General features: G+C 46.4%; 1 long non-coding RNA gene across 1 annotated transcript in view; it reads left to right on the plus strand.

Annotated features, from left to right (window-relative positions):
- The window catches only part of LOC133221971 (uncharacterized), a 149,408-nt gene extending 127,832 nt beyond the window's left edge, over nucleotides 1-21,576 (plus strand). The window contains exons 10-11 of the long non-coding RNA XR_009728134.1: nucleotides 8,987-9,183; nucleotides 21,306-21,576. This is a non-coding gene — a long non-coding RNA (uncharacterized LOC133221971). The remainder of the gene's footprint in view (nucleotides 1-8,986; nucleotides 9,184-21,305) is intronic.
- The last annotated feature ends 302 nt before the right edge of the window (nucleotides 21,577-21,878 follow it).

The following is a 21,878-nucleotide window of genomic DNA, read 5'->3' on the forward strand; positions in this document are numbered from 1 at the left end:
GTAGTTTCTCACTCAGTTTAAGCGCTATGTTGTCAATAATGTGCTTTCAAACCTGTATGTAGAGCATTACAAGACAGCTACAGTTACAAACTGTAAATGCATGGAGGTGGGATGCATATAGCCCCTTGTGGCAAAGAAAGATCTCCATAGTGTGGTCCCAGGAATGATTTGGAATGACTTGAATCTGAGTAGCAGGTAACCACAGACATTTCACAAATACATTTCACTACTTGCCACTTGGGAGACAGATCTTTACTATAGAGTTAGAAACTGGCATTGCACCAAAACAGCCAAGGAGCCTTCAGTCAATGTGTCTGTCTGTCTATGCATCACTTGGGGTTTCAGGCTTTATATCCACTTTTTAATTAAAAGAACTTGTTTTTGTTAAATCAGTGGTGGGCAGGGATGAAATGCAGTTTGCTGAGACTGCAGTAGAGACGTGAGAGGAAAAGAACAAATAGCATCTGTTATAGTGCTAACATGGTCTGCACAGAAGCTGCTCCCAGTGAGCCTTCTTGTGCTGGCACATTTTGGCATTGCTTTTTGTCAGTTGGTCACAAAGGTCCTCCTGGGCTTTAGGATGCAATAGAGGGCCTGCAGTTGATGTGGCTGAATGAAGATTTCAGGTCAGGTTCTTCTCTGGTAGAGCTCCAATGATTTCCGTGAAAGTCTCCCAGAGCATTGACCTAACTAACCTAACAGGCAGTAATGCTCCTTGGAACTGAAGCAGTATTCTTCATCCAGGAATTTCAGACCCTGTAGAAATGTGTGTGGGGATGGAGTCGGGAAACAGGGCAAATAACTGGGCACTGACTTCCTTTGCTGCACAGGAGGCTTAATGGAAGTCAGGGTTTGGAGCTTGTAACTCATCTATATGGCAGAGCCAAGTAGATATAGTCTGTTATTACTTAATTCTTGTTTCAAGGTTATCTTACAACCTAAACATTGATAAAAACCACTTTGGAGTAGCTGAAACATTGGGATCTGCTGGATTCCAGTGCTTGTGACTCCTGGGAGAAGGGCTGTAGTGCACAGACGTTATTTCAGCTTGACTGCAATGGCTGCCTCCTGATTATCCGCCTTGGTTAGTGCAGCAGATGGCTGTCAGTGTCCTGGGAACTCAAGTGGCCTCCCCAGCCATTTTTATAACTACACTTGAAGGAATAGATGGAGGTGCCAAGGTGACTGTTCCATTTTAAAGCCCAGTAAGATAAGATGATTGAGAAAGCTTTAAATAAAAGCTAACCTGTGGAAATCCCTTGACAAATCATCCCTTTGTGAACTTTTACTTCCTCTTGCATTGCCTTAATCTCCTCCAACAGACAGGCTAAAGAAAGTCCAAGGGTACAAGAGAACTATTTTAATTCAGGCCATGAACCTCATCCACATTAACAGCTAGGGCTGATTGCAGAGGGCTTCTGCATGCGGTATGGCATGTGTCAGAGGGCTAAACCTGGGCTTCCTGCAAAAGGGAGTGAAAATATGAAACAGAAATGAGAAACTGTAAAATGCATCCTTCTGATGAATAACTGGAGAAGCAGAGAAGAACTGCTGTGCAATGCAAAATGCAAATTCATGACTCTACCGTCAGACTTCTTTGCCATCAGCAAAGGCCTATGATAAACGTTAAGAGTACATTCATGTCTGTATCATTGCCAGCAGTTGTTTTGGTTTGTATTTCCGATCACAGCAGGGTTGCAGGGGTATTTTAGTGTGCCTGCAAATATGTGAACTAATCTAATGAGGTCTGATGGGCTGCTCACATGCCCTGTTCCCAAATCAGGGCTGTACAGTCGGAGTTGTGAGGCTTAATGACTTTGTGCAATGTTAAATTGTGCATCCTCTTGGAGAGAAGGTTCTGGCTCCTTTTCAAGGTCTATAAATACTCTGGAAGTTGGCCTGATTCCTTGTTGAGGACTATGGGCACGGTGCAGGCTGGGTGTGTGTACATGTGTGCTCTGCAGGGAACCCCTTGCCTGGTCCAGAGCCTGCCTCCTTTTCTAAAGAGATGCTGGCAAACACCACAGAGAGAAACAGGCAGTTCCCCCATGCAGGATGGGTTTAGTTACTTTTTCACCTTCCAAATACTTACAGAAATGTCAGAAGGGCATTAAATAGCTATCTGTCCCCCATGGGTGTCCTTCCCTAAGGTGGGGAGGAAAGCACCCAGACCTGGGTCAGATGTAAGCAAGCAGAATCTTGTGGAGAAGCACTGGGGATATGAATGTGAGGAAGATACCCAGGATTGTGACTAGCAGTCAGGGAGAGCTGTGAGATGTAACAGCCCTCATGTCACTGAATCTGCCTGAGGGTGCACAGAGAAACACATGGGGGACTGTGAAGCTTAGCAGTGTGGTGTGACAGAAGTAGCCCTTGTCTATGGGATTTACCTATTGCAGTTGTGAGAGAAAGAAATGAGCATTGCAACCTCCAGGAAATGCACTTGATTATTTTACTGCTTTTTACCCACAAGCAGGGGACCGAGGGCGAGTGCTGAGCTGATGGCTGGTTACCATCGGCTGTGGGTCTGCTGCAGTGACAGGAGGCTCTGGGAAGTGCTGCCCCCAGCTCCAGCCAAGAAGTGCTCAAAATCATTGCGATAGCAGACACTGAGTCAGTCTTTTGGACTCCAAAGTCAGTGCTGCTTCTGGAACTTCTCAGTGGATTTTTATTAGAGTTGGCTGAGGCTGAAGAAAACAGCCCCTCTGACGTCAGAGGCTTTGTATCTGGCTGTTTCCATTTTTATACTGTGCTCCTCTGGGCATTTAAGGCTTTTCTGCTACCCAGCAGATCCGCCTGGAACTGCTCCGTTCCTTTCTGCTCTGATTTAAAGCAGATAAAAGTTCTTGCCTGTTGCCAATTAGAAGAATGTGTTTCAGTCTAATTTCAGGTATAATTTGAAGTTTATGTCAGTGGATATTTAGATCTTTGGAACACGTACCTGCAGCAGGCCAGGTTTCCCATAAATAAGAGAGCAAAGATACTGAGCCTAGTGTGTAGCTATAGATATATGATCACGCTCCCTCTCCCTGTGTTGTAAAATGTGTGGTGCTGCATCTGCTGGCTCCCAGCCACGTGTTTTGAGTCTGTTTAGCTGTGGCTAGACTTGTTGCATGTGTTCTTCATTCATCACAAGCCATGTCTGAAGTTGGCCAAGTGCTGCCGAGGCCATGGGCGGCAGCTCTGCCCTGTGAACCATTAGCGCTGGGCTCGGCTGGAAGTCTTCTTCCTGCAGATCTTGAACGCGGTTCAGCCGTGCTCAGCAGCAAACCACAGCCAGGCTCACGTGCCTGCAGTGGTGGGAACAGTTTGACACACAAATCGCAAGTGTCACTTCGTTTAGCCAACGACTCTTGGCTGAGAAAGACCTGGAACTTGTGCTCGGACCTGCAAGAGACCAGATGGCTAATGTGGTCATCAGCCATTGCACCGTAATCCCACATCAAAACTTGGCTTTCCACAGAGGTCTGTGTACAGGAGTGAAATGTAGAATGTTAAATACAAAGCAAAGCAGAACCACTCCATTATAACCTGCAGTGATGGGAATTCAGTGCTGCTTTTAAGCAGCAGGGTTCTTAACTCCAGGCTTTTTCTATTTGGTTTTATTTCCCAAACCCTGCATTATCTTGTTAGGAGAGACATTATTTCCCTTTGGTAATTTCTCTTCCCATCCTCAACCCTCCCACATTTTCTCAGCTCACAGTGGGGAGATTAAAATTTATAGTTGTTGGAGTCTGTCTTTATTTCCCCCCTTTCCTAATTCTTCAACTCATCATGCTAAAATAGCTCTAATTAAATCTGTTCTCAGTTAAAATGCAGTCCTGCCTCCAATAGGAAAAATTACATCTGGACTCTCCTGAACCGGTCTCACCTTGGCAATATTTCAACAGAAATCAGTGGCACTACGCTGGAGTAAGGTTGGTGTTGACAGATCAGAGTCAGGCCTCTGGTTATTTGAGTTCCATGCAGCCAGTACACTACTGTCTGTCAGAGTTTGTTAGCTCACATACGTGGTTACGTGAGCACAAGTACATTGCTTGTCTGGGTCAGCTCAGGCTCAGCACCAGATCAGCCAGCGAGGAGAGGGAACTGCAAAGAGCTGTTCGGATCACCTCTTTGGAGAGGGTTTATTAGCCTGGGAGTAGTGTCCAGCCCACGGCAGCTTTGTGCTGCTCCCACATGAGAAAGGCTGGGGAGGTGATAGAGGAAAGCCACTGTCAGAGCTGGCAGCCAGAGTCCCTGTGTCCCTGCTTTTTGCTGTCAGGTTTATCCCAGCCGTTCAATACCTAAATAATGAAAAATTGCTGGTAGGTTCTTCTGCAAGCCTTTGGCTGGTGGGTATTAGGTGAGTGGGGAGCACTTTTTGGACTGAGTCTCCAGCGTGAACATGTCCTTGAAGGTAATATCCCAGCCACCTGAATTCACCATGTGCTTCCAGCTGGCTGTGCCACTTTTTCTCATGATCTGTGCTGGACTCCTGTGTCTCTGTACACAGCTGTTGTCCAGAAGTGGCTGGATTTAATGGCATGGGAACTTCTTCCTCCTGCCAGAGGCTTTGGTACCAGTCTTTGCATTCCTTTCCAAAAGGAGAGCCAGAGACTGCAAAGTCCACATGAGACTTTGCTGTTGCAATTGACCCATGGTATAGCAGCTGAGATGGATATGTAGTTAGTAAATAGCTTTGAGAATTCTTTGGTATAAAAGATACATACACTGTAAGAGATCTAATTATTTTTATTGCTAGGACTATGCTAAGCCACACTGCTGGGGACAAATCACATACTGCCATTCTATTTCTCTTGGGATAGAATAGGAGACTTGTTTAAACCCAAGAAAAACTGCTTCTGTGCCTTGCCTGATTCATGCTGCATAGTCAAATGCCATGGGAAAGCACTTGTAATACAAACACTTTTGTTTATAGGCAGACATTTAATTATCATATTACAGAATTCTCAGGACCAGCTGCCACATGAGATTTCTGGGTGGGACATTGAACATGAAATTAAAGCAGAGTGTCACATGCCCATTTAGCTGAGAACCTGAGCAGAGGGTTTGCGCTTTCCTGTTCCCTGTAAAGAGCTTCCTGGATGATATTTCTGTGCAGATTAGTCATGAGAAGTGGGCATGCTGTAAGCTTGGTGACGTCTTTGTGACTGGATCAGAGAGCAAATATTGGGATCTGTTCAGCACGGGCTCCCTGTGAGTGATTAAATTTCTTCTCCAAAGAATCTAGGTCATGTGCCAGGATCAGAGCACTGGGCATCTATGGAAAGCAAAACCAAAGTGGATTGTTTCTAAGCTTTTCAAGCCAGAGTTTTATTGACAGTCCTGAATGCTTTGGGAAAATGCATTGTAGTCCCAGTACAATGTGGGAAATAATGGTATATGTTAGTATCTCTATGTAAAGGGAAGCTTGTAAACCTAGTCCTAATGCTGATATGGTTTGCAAGATTGAATTGTTTTCTCAGGGAAGTAAGGATTATATTTGGGGATAAGAGTATGCAAAGCTGTTCTCTCCTCATGCTGCTCTGCCTTTTCCTGCACACATCACGCATCCCTATTGGGTCATATTCCCATCTCCATTACCCGGTGTGCTCTCTGCACTGGTTCCCTTTCTTTCTTTCTGCCATTTCAGTTTAGTCCCCATGTCCAGGGCAAGATGTGCTTTCCATATACCCATTAATTGTGAGTAAACTCCCCACAGGTGACTCAGGAACTTAGTGAGTCCAAGTGCACAAGACTTCTGAAGCATCTCAGTCCTCTGCTGATGCTCACCTGTAAACAGTGCCTACAGGAGCTTGGGTACCTAGCTTTCTAAAACAGTGGCACTGGAAAAACACAGTGGTGGCAGCAAAGAAATCCCTTTCCTGTAGGTACAACCAAAAGATGCAACAAAAAGCTCTATCCTGCATTTACAGCCATGATCTGCTGGTTTCCTGGTCTGTTTTAGTGTGTGTTGTCAGGAAATTAGCTTACGACATCTTCCTACACCCAGAACAGGAGATGAACTGCCAGGAATGTTTCACTAACGTATTTTTGGAACACAAAATCCCATTTACCCTGTAGGGGAAGATTGTTTCAAATGCCATCTAAAAATTGCCAAGTGACACTGCCTTGTCACTGTGCTGTGCATGTCTGGGAGTCAATTACTCCAAGTTAGGACATGAACTTCTCTCATGGTCCCTTTTTACTCCTTATGTCTGTCCTGTCGCTGGGTCTGGTCTTTGCCTGTACAGCCATAAACAAACTACAACACTGTTCTGCTTCCATGTGATAAACCCGTGGCTGTGGGGCTCCCAGGGTAGGTGTGGAGGTTTATCACTCTGCAGGCTTTTTGGGGCTGTGGCTGGTGAGCCAGCTCTCTTGAATGAAAGCTGGAGCTCTCTGGACTTGCACACTGCTGTTCAGAATTCATGCAAGGCATAAAATGAGCTCTAACCTTCCAGAATGTGCTGTAACCTTTCACCACTGGGTCGGGGCTTCCAGCAGTGCTGGGGAGATGCGGTCAAAGTGGCACAGCCTGGGTGAGAGCCCTTGTGAGAGCTGTTTTGCTGAGAAGCTTCTGTTTCTGGTTAGGCAGTGTGTGCTCTCTAAAAAAAGCCACATTTAATGTACCTCTGTCTGTCGTGTTTGGTGCCAGTAAGCAGGAAGAGAAAGATCGCTGCTGACTTTGTCGCTGCCTTGCAGTAGTAGAGCTGGTCTCTATTTCTCTTCAGCATATGTAAAGCAGCCTGTTAGCAGGGTCAGTGGTCATCATGGGCAATGGTCTTCAAGTCCACGGAGAGCTGGATGGTATTCAGGCTGCAAATGAGGCTTTACCAAGCAGCTTGGCTGGTGCTGCGACCTTTGAGCTCACGAGAGACATGAGCACATCCAAGTGCAAATACTGAAAGTGAAAAAGGGAGCAGGGGAAGGAGAATCCTAAAGCATGTGGGATGCGTGCTGTTTGTTTAATGTAGGGGTTTTTAATTCCCTCCCCCTTTACCCTGAGGTCATGAAACTTTTTTTTTCCAGCAGTGTCATAGTATGAAGAAATACAAAAACACATCCTCCTGTTGCAATAGCATCTGCTGGTGGAAACCATGTGAATGTTTTGAAAGACCAGGAGTTTCTTCACAGATCAGGCTGATTAGTGTGTCTGAAGTGTAATTCGAATCTGCCCTACATTGCCAAACTGCATATGATGAAAAATGACCCCTAGTCCACCAGGAGCATCCTTCATTCTTTGACATGCTGGCCAAGTGTCTTGGGATTTAGAAGAACATACTGCAGAGGTGGGGGAGAGGGAATGAAGATAAATAAACCTAGAACATACTCTGTATAACAACCACAAGGTTGGTGAGAGGCATCCAGCTTCAAAGAAGTGGTCCAGGGACAGTTTTTCTTGGCTACACTTTGTGACTTTAGAGTTGCAGTAACCGTGGCATGTATCGTAGCATAGTAGAAACCCAGCATTTGAAGCAGGCATCTCATTTCTGCTGTGCTTCCAAGAGAAGCCTGAAGTCTCTGTACATCTCTTACACACATGGGGTGAAGAGAATGGAGAAGGGATGTGGCTTCAAAGGCTGTATGGGAAGGGTGAGACATGCACCTTGTAAAGGAGCACTGCAGTTGCTGTTCCTGGAATGAGCTGATCATGGGATTGAATGTGTGGGTTTCCCCAGGAAAGTCCCTTCTGTGTCTTTGGTCTGCTTTGTTTTAGAAAAGCAAAGAGCCAGTTCTTACTAGTGTTAGTGTTTCTGGGATGCACAGCTCAGATGGCTGTATCTCCAGCTGGCTGGTAGGCTTGGAAAGGAGAGGAGTCACACCATGATGCTGTGGATGCATCTTAATGTGTCCTAGCTCTTTCCAGGAGTGAAAACTGAAACTCCCAGAAGTCAGACTTTTATTTACAGGTAGTTGTCTTGTGGGGCTGCCACCCATAAATCTTCTCCGTGGGGTGACCTAAACCTCACAGATGTGCCTTGCAAGAAGGAAACACATTTTTCCAAGCCCCATCTCCAGTTCCCCTTTCACTGCACATGATTTCACACACATACAGTGAGCTTAAGTTAACTTACAGTGACTTTAAGTCACTGCTGTAGGCACTGTATGGGTGTACAGTCATGAAGTTCCTGGGCTCTCAGGAGCTGTGTGACCATGGGGCTGGCAGCTGCCCTGTCCCAGGCCAACCCAGCAGTGGAGGGGGGGAGCAAGGGTGGGATTCAGCCATGCACACAGGGCATCTAAACACGTGAGGCTGACATCTGTGGGTTTCTCATCTCTGAATCTCACTGCGGTTTTTGGTGGGGCTCTATTTCCTTTTATATACAAGCTGTCTTTTCACAAAGCAGTCTCACAAATGAGTTCGTTAGGAAAAGCCACGTGAGACCACCAAAGGCTGGAATTCTTTTCCCAGGAGAGTGTCATAAAATTGCTCAAAATCAGAGGCTCGCTCTTATTTTAAGATCTTATTTAACATCAACTGTGGTGTGGGGTGTTTAGAACAACTCTTAAGTAATATTTAAGACATAATGAAGGACTTTTTGAGGATCATATTTGATAAATCTTATATTTTAAAAAACATTCTACCAAAGATTATTCAATTGGATCTAAATTCCCAGCAGCTCTCTCACCAAGCAGTGTTATTTCTAAATTTCACATCTTTTATAAGATTTATCTCACTATTTCCAACCCGTTGTTAAGTGCTTGGTGTTGGAGCCTGTCACATCTGGAAGCCTTGCTGTTTGTTACAGTGCTCTGTCAGGTCCTTGTGATTTCAGCTGACTGCAATTAATAGTTATAATACTCAGTTTTAATTGCTTGGGGTACATTTCTTGCTTTCAGAGGTGTGTTTGGCACTTGCAGAAAGCACCATTGACTCCCTATAATCTTTCACTGGGGGGATTAATCCTGCTGGGTTCATGCTGTAAGCTCTGTAGAACCGAAAAGGACTGGACTGCAAGCAATGACCGCTTCAGCCTGTGAAATATTTATGTCTTCTCAGCCAGCCCCTGTGACTTCCAAAGCATTAACACTGCAGAGACTGGAACGATATTTGAACTACTTTAGGATTCAGATGACTGCAAAACCGAAACCTCTGTGGGCTCACAGCTGCTCCACCACATTTGCAGCACAGTCTGTGCAACAGCCCATCGCCGATGGAAACATAAACAAGGGCTGTCAGAACATTTCTGTTCAAAGGTCAGTGGTAAATGACAGACACTTAAATGCTGTTTTGTCTCTGTTCCAGAAGCTGGAAAATAATAGGATTGGATTTTGATCAAGAACTCTGTTTTATTCCCTCCAGTCATTAGCTTTGTGGTCTCCTATACCCTAAGTATAGATGAGAATAAAAGGAGGAGAGCTTTGATGGATTATTTGTTTGGGAGTTTGTTTGGAGTTCAGCCATTTATATACGGTGAGCACCATTGTGTTTGACTGGGACTTGGTCTGTTCCTCCTGATGCTTTCCAATCTGAGACTGCTGCCCACTGGGCCAGCCCTCTAACACCCCAGCTCCCTGTGTGCCCCAGTGCTGTGAGCTGGGGCAGATCAGCACACAGCCAGTGAAACATGGATTTTCTTAATGTTTGATACAAGGGCACAGCAAAGGCCCTTCCACAGGGAGCCAGTTTCTGTTCTGAATGGGAAGCCATGGCTCTTCCTCACACTCCTGAGCCATGGAGAGGAGTCTGGGAGCAGTCTCCTTAGCTGTGGGCTGAACCTGCAGGAGTGTGATCTTGATGTGCAGAACTGCAAGGATTGGGCACCTGGGTTCTGGACTATTTAAAATAGATACAGGTCTTTTCCAACCTAGTTGATTCTACGGTATCTTCTGAGCCTTTATGTAGCACAGTATTGCACCCTTGCCTGCTCCAGCAGTTGAAGTGAGGAATGGAGGTGTTGTGTTTGGAGGATACTGCTCTCAGTCCTCACCCAACAATGCACCCTTTACACAATGTACCTTAGTGGAGATTTCACCTTGTATTTTAGCATCGTTTGGTCATTTCATTTCTACTAGTCCTTCCACTTCCATTATATCCCCTGAGTAATGCCTGCTTGGAGGACAGTACAGTAAGTGACTTCTGTCTAATCTGATTTCTAATTCTTAGTGGCCTGGATAGACCAGCATTAGTTTGCTATTTCAATCTGATCCATCAGAGTCCTTTGCTGCACGGGGCTGCTCTTTTATATCACTTACATGGCAAAACCACAGCTTAATCTCCAAAGCAAGACCAGGAGGTTGTGTGTGTGTGTGGAGCAGAGACCATTAACAGCCTCTTGCTGCACCAAACCCAGGGCAGGAGCTGAGCAAAGAGGTCTCCTGCTGGCCAGGGGCTTCTGTAAGCTGTGAACAGGGTGTGTGGTGCAATGCAATACCTGTTTATGCATTAAATTAATACTTTGTTGTCTGGATGTGGCAGGATTCACCTGACCCTTGTAGCACCAGTTCTGCAAATAATGGAGTGGTTTTAAGTGCATATTGAAATAGAAATCCCCCCCAAAAAGCATTAATTCTAACGTGTCTGATAAAAGTTAAGTCAGTCATCACACATAACTGAAGAAGGTGAACAGTGTCAAGGCAGGGATTGGCATGGATTTTGGGATGGAAGATCATTAAACTCTCCTTTATGAAGTGCTATACTTCTTTCTGTCTGTACTCTTATGGATTGTAGGCTGGAAAGAGAGAAAACAAAAAGGAGGGAGGTACAGTGATCTTTTCCTCAATTAAGGCACCTGAGTGCAGTGGAAAGAAGCTGCATCTGCCATTCCACCGGCTGATGCTTCCTGGGAATGAGGACAGGATGGTAATGCTCTAGGGATATGCCAGACTTGTGGCATCTCCAGGCTTGGAGGGATGTTGCAGTCAGACACAGTCATCACCACACACCTTTGCTGCAGAGCAGCTGGCTCAAGAACACAAAGGGGCAAATCATGACACTGACAATGTTGGGGTCAGGGTAGGAATAACTTTTGGACCAGTGATTTGACTTGCTGGATTCTGGAAAAGATGTGCTTGAATGTGATAGAGTTTGAATGTGTTCCCAGTTCCCTTTGGGGTTTCCCTTTCTCATGGCTCCTTGTCAGATGTATTCATTGCTCAAACCCAATGAGATTTCTTTACTTGGCATTACTAGACTGCTTGTCCAAATCAAATCTGAAATTCCACCATCCTCCCTCGCTCTGTCCACCAGCCGCAATCTGCAAGACAGCACACGATCCTCCTCAGCATCTGTCAGGTTGGATAACAGGGCAGGAAGGTGAACAAAACAAACTGTTTCTTGCATAGCTCCACATGTACATAGCTGACAGTAGTGATGTTTTATGTTTTGGTCAGCAAACAGGGACATGGTTGAGCTGAGTTTTCAAGGGTTGTGGTCTCAAAGGCTTCTTGTAGCTTCACAAACTCTTGTGCAAAATCCAAGAGCTTTGAAACCTCCTGGATACTACTGACAAATCTTGGAGCAGCGTGTGCCAAGGTAAAGCATCCTGCTGCCTGGGCCGCTTGTTTGGATAACCCGGCAGCTGTCTGCCAAGCCTTAGGCTGAAGTAAGGGCATAGGTGTGAATGGGAAAAAGGTGCAGACAAAAAGAGGCTGGATCTTCCCATGAACTGCTGCCTGTCTCTCTCATACGCCAGCACCAAGATCTCTGCTGTGACCTCTGGGGATGACTGAGCGTAGCGTGAGGATGAAACTGCCCACGTGACAAACATCCCTGTGAGCTGCATCCTGTTGCCCTGGCGGGATCTTGACTTAGGTCTGGGTGTGGTGAGAAGCAGTGACCTTCCCAGCAGAGTCAGGAGTAAGCTGGTTTAAGTCAGGAGCTTTCTGAGTATCTCCTTCACTGCAGATTCTCTAGCTTGGCAGCCCCCATTGCAGGCACAGGGTGAAGTGATTCCTTCCCTACACAGAAACTAGTGCAGCTTCTGACCTCTGCCCTGTTCTGCACTGGTGCTAGAGGGCAAGGTAGGGAATTAGAAGTCCAGCGACTTCTGCATCCCCAGGAAAATGACTAATATGTACCAATTGTAGACTGACTCTAGGACTGATATGTATAATGATGATTAGTGTAGTGTCTAGTGAGTGTTTGGAGATTTGGGTATTTTTGATTCTTCTAAGAGGATTGTGCTTGTGTGTCTGAAGCTAAAGCAGAAGTTTCTACCATCTGAAATAACTGTGATGTAGGTAAAAGTGGTAGCAGACTTGTGTGCTTGGTGAATTCAGCACAAGAAGGGGGTTGTAGTAAAGACTGATTGGTAAGCAATATTTGGAGAGATTTCCAGGACAGGCTTACTAGAAGCATGGAATGATTGGTGACTGCTGCCTTGACTCTGCCTGGTGGGATGTGTTTTCACATGCCAGTTGTGGGAACTGAGCTGGGCGGCATTCTGTCCTTTCCAGATCCAGCCCCAGTGACCCCAGGTCTTGTTCTGCACCCAAGAGTCTAAATTCCAGACCAATGTTAAAAGTTTTGCCCCATTTTTTGTGTCTGTCCGTGACACCAAGAGCTTTAGGGTAGTGTGAAAATGTGCATGAACTTTGTGCCTACCAGATCTGGAGCCAAGATCTAAGCAGGATGCATTCACACATGGTATTCTTGCCTTTCTGTCCAAGACCTCCTGTATCTGTTGCCCTCAGCCAGAGTATCCAGGATCCCACAATGCAGCATGGTCTTACGTCTGTTCTCCATTTCCAAATCTTTGTCTCTGTTGTTCTGCTTCTGGGTGGATCACAAAAATAATTACCTAAATGAACCAGGCGCCAAAACACCGTAAGTGATCATGTCCTCCAGAGAACAACAGTGATTAGGTCACCCTCTTTGCTTATCTCAGGTTCCCATCCTTAAAATAAGGGCAGCAATAGTTTTGCTTTTAAAAGAGCAGGACAAACTTGTTCATGTTTGAAGTATTAATTGTTGTTATTATTATTATTACTCATATGGATGACAGGGAAGCACCTAATGAACACTGGTTATGTTACAATAGGCTGTGACTGCTGTTGTCATGACTAACACAGCATAAATTTACTAGGCTGCCTGTTTACACTCATGCAAACTCCACCGCATACTTGCGGTCCATTACCAGCAGATCATCATGGTCAGGAAGTTCTTATGGTGCTGATCATTTTGTATGACACCTCCATCCTTTCAAAAGACAGCAGCCGTGCTCATCCAATAGAGTATCTCTGCATGTGCCTCCCCAGCAGGAGCTGCTGTCCTGGTTTAACCCCAGCTGGTAACTCAGCCCCACGCAGCCGCTTGCTCACTCCCATCCCAGAACTGGGGAGAGAATCAGAAGGGTAAAAGTGAGAAGCCTCATGGGTTGAGATGCAGACACTTTAATAGGTAAAGTAAGAGCTGAGCATGCAAGCAAAGCAAAACAGGGAATCCATTCATCATTTCCCATGTTCAGGCAGGCGCTCAGCCATCTCCAGGACAGCAGGGCTCCATCATGATGACTTCGAAAGACAAGTGCCATAACTTGGAATGCCCCCTCTTGCTCGTCTTTGCCCCAGCTTGACATGCTGAGCATGGTGTGGAACATCCCTTGGGTCAGTTGGCATCAGCTGTTCAGGCTGTGTTCCCCCCCCCAGCCCCTTGTGCACACCAGCCTGCTTGCTGTTAGGGTGCGGAGAGGAGCAGAAAAGGCCTTGGCTCTGTGTGAGCACTGCTCAGCAGTGACTGAAACATCCCTGTGTGATCAACGCTTTCCAGCACAAATTCAAATCACAGGCCCTACTATGAAGAAAATTAACTCTATCCCAGCCAAAACCAGCACAGCTGCCCAGGTGTTGCCTTACTGCATAGCAAGGGTAGGGTCTGTCTGGAGCAATTTCTTCCTTTCTGCTTTCAGAGGCAAAGAAGCAGCTCTGACTTCCAGCTGCTGCTTTCCAGTGCTTTCTGCAGAGCAGGTCCTTCTGGCTACTAGAGAAGTGATGCTGAAAACCAGATTCCCTCCACACATGTCTTTGCTCAAGACCAAATGGTGCTTACCCTGCCTTTTTCCTTTGTAGAAAGGGTTTCTAATTATATTCCTTAATAATTTGCTCCAATTGACCAGGATGGTGGGGTGACAGACTGGGACGTTACACGTGCGTGTTTGGGTGAGTAGCAGTGACATTGTCTTTGCTGTGGGCTGTCACACAGGTGTGACACCTTTTGCCCTTTGCAACCATCACACGGGGAAGGAGCCATGTTACAATCAGTCTTCCTCCCCAGTGGCTCTGCCCAGCCCTGCACTGGCCAAGCCACGTGAGCCACACACCCCATCCTGGTTGGGGCCACCTCTTCCCGGTAGCCCACACCTCCACCTCCCCACGCTGGGTTTTGGTGTTCACCTCTCCCTCCTCCCAGTGAATCTTCAGCCAAGGGCCACCTCTGGAAGCTGACTGCGTGCTGTGTTGCATCAGTCCCTGCAGAGCTCATGATTCAGCAGTTGTACAAGTTTCATACCTGTTAGGGACATGCCAGAAACCACAAATGTTCCTAAGCCAGCAACAGCAAAAGGAACTGGGAGTTTTCCACTCGGCTCAAAACAACGTCTGCAGTAGATTTTCTTGCAAATTGGTTCAGTTTCATTGCCAAGAGATGAGAGCAGGAAGAGGATGTCAGGGGGTGAGAGCAGGAAAACCAGCATCTGGATTTCTAGAGCCCAGAAAGCCTGAGGTCTTCAAGAGAACAAGGGACACATTACTCTGCACTGAGATCTGCTTACAGGGAAAAAAAAAGTCTTCCTGGAAGCAAGGCCACGAAGCCATTAAGTATTTCATGAAAATCCCAGGCTGTGAGCTCTATTAAAAGAAAACACTTTCTGAGGTGCATGAAGCAAAATGCAAACATCTCTGCGGGCGTCAGCTTGAAACTACCATTATCCAAACAAGCGTTGGCACAGGAGCAGTGGTTGTGGTGTGCGAGCTGCGTGTCCTGGTGCCAGACCCCAGGCAGAAGGGCTGCCCTGCTGCTGATGGAGCAGTGGGTAACTCAAGAAGGGACATCTCCTGGCATCCCGTAGTGCCTCCCGCCAGCTCTGCCTGCCAGGGAGCTGGGAATGCAAGCCAGCAATGGCAGGATTGCTTCTCACTTAGCACAGCAGAGCCTGGGACACAGCCTGATTGGTTTCATCCCACTGTTGGCTCAAATGAGTTGAGCTGGCAAGGAGAGCTGTGACAGCAAATGCTTGTGCGAGGAGCACAGGAAGCTGCATTCCCTGCCTCCCTCCTGCTCCTTTGCCTCCCCCTGCTCTCTGCAGGGATTTTCAGATCAATACTATTTAGGTGTGAGGGGGAAGGATTGGACAATTGGGGCTGGCAATAGGAGAGCTGGTCTTTGCGCAGGGATTGTAGTTTCAGTGCAGCCAAGATAACAGCGATTGGCTGCAGTTGTCTGGAAAGTAGGGAGTAGTTAAGTTGAAGGAGTAGGAGGGATTGCTGCCTTCTCCAGCTTGTGCTTGGGAAAAGTGGCAGCACTCTGAAGAGATGGAGAGTACAAGAGGATGGCCCATCCTGGATTGCCATCCTGCATTGAATGAAAATATCCCAGGCCAAGGGTGACGTTGAGTTTCTTGTCAGGCCGTTCTCTCTTCTGCTTTTCCCCTCCCAAAGTGCAATATTCTGGCAGCGTGTGTTTAACAGTGTGTGGTACAGGCAGGGATGGGGGATCCCCTTGAACTGTGAACTGTTGTAGGCATGGGAATCCTCTCTAAAATAGCCTTGAAGTCATTTTCTCAACATGCTTGGATGGTACGTGTGTGCCAGATCCCCATAAGGGCTGCTTGGCTGCGATCAGACAGGCGGCTTAATGACAGGAGATGCAAATGATTGCTATGGTTGCTGGTTGGAGATGGCCTGAGCAGAAGTGGGAGGCTGGGTTCTCATGGAGCTGCTTTGCATTGGGCTGGTGCGAGGTGGGGGCACATGGCCTGAGCAGGACTCTGAGCTCTGCCAGCCCTTGGTGTGGCTTTGAAAAGGTTGCATCTGATAAATACTTACTTTAAGCATAAACTGAATGCAAGAGGGAAGGATGTGATCTTAGCACTGCTTGGGCTTTGCTACCACCTCCCACAGTACATACCTGACAGATGACCACCCTCTCCCCATGTCCGTGTACCAGTAGGTGTGTTGATGTACCAGTACACTCTGCGGTGTGCCATGTTGATAGTAAAGTGTTTCACTGCTTGCCTTGGGCTTCTGCCTGGAAAAAAGTACATACCTGGCACGCACCCAAGACCTATTTATAGCAGGAGTTCCTAGAAGAAAGTGTGAAAACTCAGAAAGCAAGGAATTGCTAAAGAATCCTGTAGAGAGCAGTGAATTAACCCCCCGCCACACACAATAGCCCCAGATCCCAGTGAGAATCCGTACAAAGTGACTGAATGAAGAAAACACCAAGGAAGGTGAAGGAAACAAGGGCAGCCTGAGAGTCCTGCTTGGAATGCCACATCACCAGGAACAGCCCATAGGAGAGACCCCAGGAGCTTTTTGTCCTTCTGGCAAACCCTGTGGAAACAAACCCTTAGGACACAAAGCCTCCATTCTCCATGGACACACACAGTGCCTTTGAAGACACCTGTACTGTGTAAACAGTGATCTGTGCTTCAGACTCCTCCGGTCCTCAAACCTTGCCTGGTTTTGCTGCATGTCTTAAAAGGAGGATCTACTGGGGAAGATAAAACCTCCCTAGCGTGACCTCTGAAGTGGGTACCAGTGCAGCGGTTGTTCCATCAGGTTCATGCAGTTGTAGCATCAAATGCTGTTCCCCCTCACAGGCAGTGGATGTTTCTCTCACCTCGTCGGGAGCTGCTGAGCTGAAGTCCTTAGGGAATCCCACACTTTATTTTTCACTCTGCCTGCCTGGCTATTGCAACAGGGTGACCTTGATCCTGCCTGGGCTTGAGGGTGTATAATTGAGCATTGAGCCCATATACATTAAGAACAACAATAACAACAACAGAACCCCAGCCAAAGCCCCAAACCAGGCATTTCCTAACTTGTGTGTGGAACAGAGCGTCCTGTCCAGTGGATGTACTGCCTCCTTCCCAGTCCTCCTCTGTAAACACCATTGACCTTCTGTGTTTATCCAATCCACAGGGTCCATGTAGTTCTGTGATTCCTTCAGTTGTTCCACCCGCTGGATGAGTTGTAACAGGCACTGAATGATGGGGGTTTTGTTGCTTGCTTACTTTATACACCACAATTTCCTGGTTTATATGTCCAGAGAGTAGTACTCTTTAATTTAATATTATTCATAGATTTTATTGAGCATTAGTTAACTTTGTAAAGCACCTTAATGGGCTGTGTCTTCTTAATTATATATGGCAAAACCTATAGAAACAAAGGAAAATTGACCCAATTTGTTACAGCTGGTTTGTAAAGAGCCCTTGAGGTGACTGAGCATCACTTTCCTCTTTTATTGCACTTCACACATTTCCCAGCTCCTGTCAATTCAGATCACGTCTAACCTCCCTTTCCTGAAGCAGCCTCTGCATGCAGCGTGGTTGCCCCTTCTCCCTCCGGCACTGAGCCAGACCCCAGTGTCTTGTCAGTTATTTTAGGCAGGGGGGAAGACCACTGACATAGTCTGGTGGAGTTTTCTTTTCCTGCTGCTTACTGGAAACATGCAAAATGCTGGGGTTTGACTTTGCACTCGTGGCTCCTAATGCTTTGCAGGCATAAAAGTACCACATGCCTGTGGGGCTGCAGACCCGCTGCTTGCTCTCACCAGTCTTGTCCCTTGTTTCTTTGTGTCTCTGTCTCAGTATACAAACCTGCAAAATAAGAGAGAAACTCTGCTCTGCCAGATCTTAAGTCCTTCCAGCCCTAATTGTTCTGTGATTCTAAACCTGGGTGAGCACCTTTCCCAACGCAGCGGTGTGTGCCTCTGTTTCAGCAGGAGGCTGCAGCTCCACGGCACTGTCTCTTCATAAACTTCAACTATTTCCTACAATCATCCTAAAACCCCTTTAAATCTTGTTGAACTTGTAATGCATTCATGTCTATTGTGAAAATGATCAGGAAGCATTTTCTATATGTTGGCTGAATGACTCTATATTGGTTCATATATCTCCTTTACACAGCAAAAGCTGCCATAAGCCCTTTTCTAGGTACCCATCAAGCACTGTCTGGCGCATCAGTGAGGTGTGAGCTAAAGCTGCAGCTCTGGTTTGTGTATCTAGAATATGTTTTGAATATCAGCTACACCACATCCTGGATGCAGCATTAATTAAACAGACTGGCCCTGCTTCAGGCCCCAGTGGACAAGCATCCACATGGCAACTGTGAGCCTTGTCGGCAGCAAGAGATTAAGGAATTAATTGGCAGGGTTAATCTTCGTGTCAGGGATGGAAATGAATTGTTAATTTGTTTGGATGAGTGTAAAGTCCTCTCGCAGCGATGGCAGGTGGGATCACACGGGGAGAAGCCTGCAAAGCTGCCCTTCCCAGGGACCTTCCTATTTAACACCACCTGCAAACGGACCTCTTGGGTTCTTTGCCCCTGATGTGCGAGACTCCTGCACAGGGTCAGAGCAGTGGGTTGTGCTGCTTGTGTGTAACCTCCATCCTTGCAGCCGACAGCACGTGGGAGATGGGAAACGGACTGGCTGCAGCCTGGGAGGGCTCCTTCATGTTACGGCTTTTCTTTTTGATCCTGCTCCTGGCTGCTGCATTGCAGATACTGAGTCAGGCCAACCTGCTTCAGGATCAACAGATGGAGAGAGATGTGCTGTTGGGGCAAGTGGTACCAGAGCTGCGCACAGAGTGTACAATTTGATGGGTCTGTACAGACACTAAACCTCTCCTCCAGGACACTGTAGTATGAGAATCTGTCAGATCTCTTAATGCTTTCTCCTTTCCCCTCTCATTTTACTCTCAGGACAGCAGAATATTTTCCATTTTAGTATCTTTTGGATCTGTTAAGGCTAATGCATTGGTCACATCACATTAAGACATAGGTGAAAAGCACCTCAGGGCTTAAATTACTGAAATGTAAATGTGACTTTTTATCACTTGTGCTCTCTTTTGTGCATTGATCTAACGAGTTCTGCAATAAGAAGCACTTTTTCCCCATGCTGTGGTCTGATAGGTTGTGGCACAGCCTGACTCTAGATGTGACATCAAATAGGACTTGCCTGCACAGAAACCTGGGATCTTTCTGGGTGTGCAACAATCCTGTTCAAGAACTTACAGTCAAAACACTCCCCTGTTGCCCACGTTTCAGTTCCCACTATCAGCTCTTACACCTACTCTTCCATTTCGCCTGAGGTACCACTGGTCACAGCACACAGGCACTGAAAGATGTGACAATCACAGTCTGATCTGCTGAAGTGAGTTTGTAAGATGTTGCTGTTATACACAGGTAAGATATGCTCCTCGTTTTTGGAAGAGCCTTAGTGTGTGTGTATGAATATCACAGAATGAGGTACTGAAATACAGGTACAGTCGCGCCCTGTTGTTTGTGGCAGTCGTGGGAAGCCACCTCTTTGTGCCCAACACATGATTTATGGGGAGACTGATGCTGTTCCAAGGCGCTGTAAAATAATGAGAGGTTTTCACAGCCAAAACCACTTGGCTGGGTTTAGCCTCCAGATCCACATCCTGTCTGTGCAGTGTGCCACCACAGGGATACTGAGTCCTGCCAGTAAAAGTACTCAGGGATGAGGGGTTGGTTTTGGTGCTCAGGTTCAGTCCCCTCCCAAAGGAGTGCTCACTGCCGTGCTTGTGTCCTCTGACACCAACTGCTTCTCCTTCCCATGCCCACCCCATTTCCCTACTCCTCCAGCTTCCATCCCACACTGCTTCTGCCTCTCATTTTTACCTCTGTTCTCCTTCTATTTAACGTGAATTATCTTTGTGCTGCTTTTGCCATCTGTGTGAGTCTACAGAGACTTCCATCCATTGATCATTCAGGAGCAGTTTTGCTGGAGAGGGGAGAGCAGGGTGTCCAGCAAGGTCTGGGACACCTGAGTAGAGCTAGAGGCAAAGCAGGAGGGCTGGTCTGATGTTTGGGTGATGGTTTTTGTTAGGCTGTCACAGTCACTGAGTGCTAAATAAAAATACATCTGATGTGATACTTAAGGTATCTTTAATCTGACCACTGTCACTTGTATTTGAGACCACAAATAATAAGCTCTGCCATCAACTGACACAGCAACTCTCTTGTGCATTTGTGTAAACCTGTTTTGGGGCTGTTTTGCATTCTGCAGGTTATTTGGGGCAATCTCTTTGTAGGTGTCTGTCGAGCACTTGCTCATACTCTCACCTTGCATTTCACGTTTTCCTCTGCCCCTGGGCAGCCAGGTGGTTGACTATAAGCCAAAACTAAGAAGGATTTCCTCTTTTCTGTGGAAGGGATGGGGGCTCAGAGGTTTACAGTTGTACTTAATCAGGTAGAGTCTGTCCTGTGTAGCTAAGAAGGCCCACAGGCTGTTGCTGGCACAAGCAGCTCCTCCACTACAGTCCAGTTGAGCTGCCATTTTGCATTCCACATAGAACTGTGCTTTATGTGTTTTGGACTTACTGGTGTCCTGAAATGCCAGTAACATGGTGATGTTCTAGTACAGCTTTTGCATACTGTCATTTAAGATGACTGTGTTAGGAATGATGACCACTACATAGTTTAGAATGAATCTATGCCACACAGAAAGTTTTAATATTTAAAGTGAATGACTGGGTTCATCACAGACCTAGTTAGTTCTTTGTGTAGTAGCCTCTACTATCCATCCATGATGATGTTAACATGACATATAATCAGGTTTAGAAAATGCAGCAGTTGGTTTCTATGTCCCTGGGCTCATTCACTCCCCTAAGGAGAGCACTGACAATCTGAGGAATTTTACTGGAAAACAGGCATTTCTACAGCAGGGTTTTTGGGGGGGATTGTAGAGCAATTGACTGTCTTCATATCTACTTTGGCTGCAAACTATACTGTACAAACACTTCTTTCTTTATACATAGCAGAGATTTTACAAAATGAGTTCAGTGCTCTCTTTCAGTGTTCAAATCGGGTGGTAAAGCTGTGGAACGTGCCCTGGGAGTTGATTAAGTGAGAGCTCTTCCTCTGCAAGTTGTGTTCCCATGCAAATATCAGCACTACGGGAGCTGAGAACACAAGCCTGCAGTACCTGCTCTGTCCCTGTGGCAGAGCAAAGCATTTACTGCTTGTGTAAAGACAAAATGTATTTTTAAGAACAATTAATTTCCTTGTGAAACTTGAAAGTGGATGAAGTGGAATTGAGACAACGAACTTAGCGATATGGTATTTTAGCATTGAGTAAGAGACCTTTTACCAATTCAAGAACAGAATTTGATGTTTAGCATTTTCCTTTCTAGGAGTTAAGACCCATTCTGCAGGCCCTAGGGCCTGAACAGCATCTCCACCTGGATTTTCCAAGGTTTCTTGTCTTTTCTTGAAAGTGGAATCAGGAAGAAGATCTCTGGGAGGCAGGACCCTGACAGGGGCTTCATCATCTCATTTATGGCTTCAGTGAGCTGTGTGGTAGGTACAGTTTGTCTGTTGTCCCATGGTGGCAGGTACACTGCCTTAGCCATTCTGTACTATGGTTGTAAGGTTGTTCTGATGTACTTAAATCAATGAAGTACACTGTGAAGATAATCTTGTTTAAAGGAAACCCAATCAAATATCCTGTAAGATTAATACACGAGATGAGAAATCCAGTTAGAGTACATCCTGCCACTTCAATCATTATGGGCACAACCCCCACAGGTAGGTCCTGTATGGTACACAGGAGCTGTAAGTGGAAGGACAGGTTTGATAGATCTATTCCAATTCTTGGTTATGGATAGTTCAGGAACCTAAAGCAGTGACAGAGGAAGGCAAAGCTCCCAGATCAGGAAGGAATGAGCTCAGTTGGTAGAAGACAGGTATTTCTTGACACTGCAGCC

This window comes from Neopsephotus bourkii, unplaced genomic scaffold, assembly GCF_033783945.1.
Source record: "Neopsephotus bourkii isolate Nb327-2 ecotype Australia unplaced genomic scaffold, CSIRO-AGI_Nbou_v1 NB_1572, whole genome shotgun sequence".
In the NCBI taxonomy this organism is placed as follows: domain Eukaryota; kingdom Metazoa; phylum Chordata; class Aves; order Psittaciformes; family Psittacidae; genus Neopsephotus; species Neopsephotus bourkii.